This window comes from Aedes albopictus, chromosome 1 (genome assembly GCF_035046485.1).
Source record: "Aedes albopictus strain Foshan chromosome 1, AalbF5, whole genome shotgun sequence".
NCBI lineage: Eukaryota > Metazoa > Arthropoda > Insecta > Diptera > Culicidae > Aedes > Aedes albopictus.
In genome coordinates this window covers 38204811-38210496 of record NC_085136.1, presented here as the reverse complement: position 1 = coordinate 38210496, position 5686 = coordinate 38204811, and positions in this window count along the sequence as shown.

Sequence of the window (5686 nt, the reverse complement as noted above, 5' to 3'; positions counted from 1 at the left end):
CGATGCGTTCAATTATTTTCGTCTCGTCAAAATTGAACACGTGGCCGTCACATAGTGTGTGGTGCGTCAATCCAGTCCTGTTGTCTTTCCGTTTCACGTCATTTTTGTGTTCGTTGATTCTCGTGTCCAGTTTTCTTCCCGTCTGTCCGATGTACACCTTTCCATCCCCTGTTCCACACGGTACCGAGTACACCACATTTTTATGTTGTCCTGGTGGGATCGGGTCCTTCAGTTTAGCAAAAATCTCATTTTTCAATTTAGATTTTGCTTTCACCGCCAGTGTTATGCCGTGTTCTTTGAGGATTTTCTGCAACTTCTCACTCAGACATGGTACATACGGCGTGGGGATGTACTTCGTTTCATCCACCTCCTTATCGTTCTGCAGTACGTTGTAGTGCTTGTGCACCCTCTGTTTCAGGACATTCTGAATGAACCAATTGGGGTAATTGTTACATTTCAGCATTTCCTTCACTGTACTGATGGCCGAGGGGCGGTGCTGCGCATCGGTTAACTTGATAGCCCTATCCACTAGGGCAATCGCAGTGTTGCGCTTGTGGGAGTACGGACTTTCCGAAACGAAATCGAGATACCGTCCGTTTGTCTGCTTTGGTAACCATTTTTTCTCAAGGATTCCATCTTTTCTCGTTACCATGATATCGAGAAATTTAATCTGCTCTTGTTCTTCCTTTTCCACCGTGAACTGCAGCCTATCATGGAATTCGTTGAAAATCTCCAGGATTCGATCCACATGTTCCCTCCGTGCAACGCAAAAATTGTTAGACTATGCATGTCGTACTCCCATGACATTTTTCATTACAAACGCTACCCGGCGCTCAACTCTACCTATTGGGGTGAAGTTGAGGATGGCAAATATCCGGCGCGAAACTACGAAGCTGTGGGACGATGAGACGGCGAAGACGAGATGATTAAGGGGAATAAAATGAATCGTAGAAAAAGGAATCATTCGTGGTATGAGCTCCGAACAAAGCAGTCGAAGTTAACCGTTCGAAACCGAAAGGGTATTCTGGGAGACACTCCACAACGTAGGGTCCTAACCACTAGACGATCACGGCCACTCGCTGAACGAACACTCAGTGATCCACGTCGAACCCAACAAGCAAACGACACACTGACGAGAACACCTGGCCGGATAAACCAACGTACTCAACCAAAGACCCACTCAGGCCGTCCACGTGATCGACCGTAGGTTCCGCAGAACGTCAAACGCGGTATTCAATCCAAAACTCCGTAGGACCCATCCGCCCAGTAAAACACCCGACCTAGCACCCGACACACTTCAAGGTAGTAGAAAGGCCACATGCTCAACCGTAGACTCCGCATAACGCCAAATGGGCTCTTCCAGGTCGCTGGAAGCCTCCGGGTCCAAGCACAAACCTTACAGGCCAGTAAAACACCCTCCGGGGCACATTCAGGCAGCAGGAGGCCCACGTGCTCAACTATAATCCAAACTCAACGTCAACCAGGGCTCAGCCAAGCCGCGGAAACGCCCGTGCCCAACCTCCGACCCACTCAGGACCAAGTGCTCAGCGGAAAACTGGCCGGAACCTCTCCCTGCCGCGGGCCCGTTGACTTCCAGGTGTCCACCCAAGAACCCTTCCGAACCCAGGCGTCCAGCGAAACGCATCCCAAGATCTATTCAGGCCGCGACTGTCGGCGTGCCCACTCAAACCGTCCGGACCAAGCCGTCGAGAGAAGCTGCAATCGTGACCATCCCGGCCGCGGTCCCAAATCCATTTCGGACCTCTGTCATCCAGGAGCCATCATCCGAGAACCTCAGGTCGAGAAACCAGCACGTGTCCAACAGTAGCTTTCCCAAGTCCAAGCTGTCGACTCTGGCCCATCCAGGCCACGGGCCGCGCTCGAGGCCAACTCTACACCGCGACCAATCGGTTCAACCCATCGCCACCTGGCCCAGCCAGGCCGGGAGCAGTTAACAGATCCAGCCATATGGTCCCAGTCAAGACCATTCAAGCCGTCGTCTCGGATTGCCCAAAGGGTATGCTCACCAACCTCCCCATTATGTACATGTACCTTATGAGATCCAACGTAACGAAACGGTCACACCGATACTAACCGAACTAACTCTAAAATGAGAACTGCCAAATGAATAAGTTAAATATATCATTTAATCTTTTTATTTAAAAGCACGAGACGCTTGAGTTGCCTGGGAGTTTGTTGGCCTTGCAGTTATGTCCACCTCGGTATCGCTTGGTAGGGTGAAGCACGTAGTGCCAAACCTGGGAAGGCATCCGAAGGTGAGCTAGCATAGGACGGTGGAACGTCCACGACCAAGACGTACGGACGTCACCGGTTGTCGCAAGCGGATCATAAAGCCAAGGCCCATATTGTAAGTTTCTTGGAAAAACGATGTACTGGAGGTTGTACGTGAGCAGAACTCCGCCAAGGACATGTGTAGTTGCTACACGTTCAGATCATAAGGGGATGGTCATGGGTTCGATCCCATGCCCGGCAATTTTTTCGTCAGCTGCTCTTCCCCCCCGGGGGCGGCTGGCACCTGACCCTCTTCAGAGCGTATGCTCCAACGGATCCGGAAACCTGGATATCGGCTAACGGCAACTCATAATGGACCCCCACTCGGACTGGAAAAGGAACAAGAGCCACACATCAACTCCTTGTGCTCATCATTCTACCATGTACAGGGTAGAAAAGTGACAGCAGCGCAAAGGCAACCAGTTCGATATAGTAGAATAAGAATAGAATGCGTTTAAGTGTAAGTGCCAATTGGAATCGCTCACGCAGTGCCCCAGTGGACAAAGGAGCTGCTGAAGTACACGGAAAGACAGCGTTTGCGGGAGAAAAATCCGGGATACCCAAGAATGACCCGAAGAAGTTTCAGGGAAGACGCCACAAATGCGGAAAGTGTGGACATTTCGAACGAGACTGTAGTTCTAAGCGGGGCCATTACGAATGAAGATGCCGATCAATCTGAGGTAGATGAAAGAGAATCCCGGAAGAGAAAGGTTTGAATTCATCGATGATGAAGTAGAGGTTCAAACTGAAGATCCAGATAAACACGAATCAAACGGATCAACACTGAGGCGCAGTGAACGTGAGCACAAGCTCCCTGGTAAGCTCCTAATTGTCTTCACCGGATATAGAGCAATTTCTGCACTATATCCTTGTTTGGAGGATTGTGCGATGCCCTCTTGGAGTCCGGTGCTTGAAATCAAAGTTTGTCTTTTGAATCAAACAGATGAGATGACCCTGGAATTCAAGAAGAACAATTCAAACGTTTCTCTGGAAGGATTTGCTTATTCTGGCTGGGCGTATGACACAGATGATCGAAAGTCAATGAGTGGCTTCACTTTCAAGGTATTGCTGTGTGCGTTCAGGATGCAAACGGTGCCCAAATGCGCTCCAAACGCGGTAACACAATGTTACCAAAGGCAACTTAGCAACCATAGTCAATATCACCGCCAACCTAGGATTCAAAAGCTCCCACTGACATCGGGTTACTTGTTAGAAAATCTCACCGCATTTGGTGCTCCCGCATTTGATATTTGCATTTTGAATGCACAAAGCAATATACGACCATCTGAACAACTTTGCCAAAGACACCATTATTCCAAATAAACTAGATCTTGAGATATTACATATGTGATAATTCATGAGATCTTACCTAAGTGTAAATCGAAAATTATTTTGCATATCGCCTCTATCGCCCAAATTGTCAACTAGTTAGATGTTAGTTAACCTTGTATAGTAGAAAAACAAACTTCAACCAAATAAACACACTGCGCATACCACCATCCCTTCCCCAAAAGTATGTAGCTTCTAATTAGTTGCGTGAATGCACAATCACTTTTCCGTTATTCTTTCCTCTCGCGTTGATTCGTATGTATTTCCTTCCTGCGTGTGCGGCTGTTTAGCGACTGCAATGCAATGCTTGACTGCGGCGGACACTATTTGCTGCTGCTGCTGCTGCTGCTGCAAGTGCACTTTTTCGAAAATTTCCTCCTTTCCTTTCCGTTGCGTTTGCGTCCTCACCGTCGTCTGCTGTGGCTGACTCAACCTCGGAAAGTCGTCACTCACTCGCACGTCACCTCCTCCTTCGCTTCCACTTCGTCCTCTCTTATCCTTTGGTAATTTTTGCGTTAATTTTTTCATGCGGTCTGTTTTCATTGTCGACGAAAATTTATTTATAGTGGTTTTTTTTCTTCTTTACTTCACCAATTCTCTGCGGCACTGCCACTTGCCGCCGCTTAGAGCTAGAGTGTGTAACGCATCAATAATTTTTAATGAGCTTTTTTTGTTGAACAGCACTAGCAGTGAGTGACTGACACTGCGTTGCGTTGCAGCAGCAACTCTGCCACACCTCCGCGTGCACAAAGTAGGCTTCCGTCCGCCTGTCTATCTGAACTGATTTCTTCGGGTCTGCAGCTACTTCCGTACCTACTTGGTGGTGAACTCTGACCACAAAGCGCGGAATTCGCTGCAGAATGTGCACCGCACCGTTGTTGCACCTTCAGAATGGAAGGACCTTGAGTTCTGAAGATCCGCCCTCGCGCCGCTTCGCGTCTCGCTCGAGTCAGACTCAGACAGGTTGGACTTCATTGTTTGCGGCGGCGGTGTCGGAGTCTCCCGCGTGGTCACACAGTCCGTGATGCCAGATCTACGGCTGTTTCTCGAGAACTGCAGATTTGACTCATTTTTGGAGGATCTTCAGATGTAACCTGTGTAGTAACTTGATTAGTAAGGACAACTGGAGGTTCCTTTGACAGATTTCTTTCTAGAGCGATCTGACAACACTGGTCGCAATCCGTCAGCGGCTGGCAGTGATTTATTTTTTCTTAGACGCGCGTTTTCATTGTCCGGCCGGCTGTTCGGTTCCGCTGCGTTGCCGCAGCGCAGAAGACCCCGACGACGATCCAACCGAACACGGTGACCAACAAGAGCAACAACAACAGCTAACAGCAACGATCAAGGGTATGCGTAATTCTGCACTGCCATGCCCCTTGTTTCCTTGAGGTTTCGGGGTGGCATTTGATCATTCGGTGGTGGCGGTGATTGTCAAATTAACTGCGGTCCCTCGAAAAGAGCGTGTCGTGTAACGACTCTCCAGTCAAGGACCACCCCAAAATCATCGTTGGCTTTGGCTCTGGAAGTGTGCTGTTCGCACAAACGCTTGCTTGGATCGTCTGGTGTCTGCGTTTTTGCACTATCGCCATTGACTGTCATCGTCGAATGTGGTGCAGCGCCACCTTCGACCGATGACGGCGATGACTACTACTGGCTGTGGCGCGATGCTGATGAAGTGCAGAGATCACAACAGACAACAGCGAGACACACGAAGCGTTGCGTTGCGTCGGTTGCTGTTCTTCTTGTTGTTCGTGGCTTTGTTGATCCCGTCTTCGACCGACTGATCAGTGATCATGGTGGCAGTCAGTGTCACGGTTAAGTGAGGTTACGTGCATTCCGGCGCTTTTTTTTTGCTTGCTTCTGTTCAAATAAACTTCCTTTACTATGGCGCATTGCTGTGGATTAAAAGAGGATTATTTTGGATTAGTTCGATACCAGATAAATGAAACGATAAGAATTTTCCGTTATAAGGGCTGTTTGCAGTTCGGAAGGAATTTTTCGGCCTATCTTGATGCATGCGAAATTCCTTACCAGAATCGCTCAACAAGCCGATTTTCTTTGATCG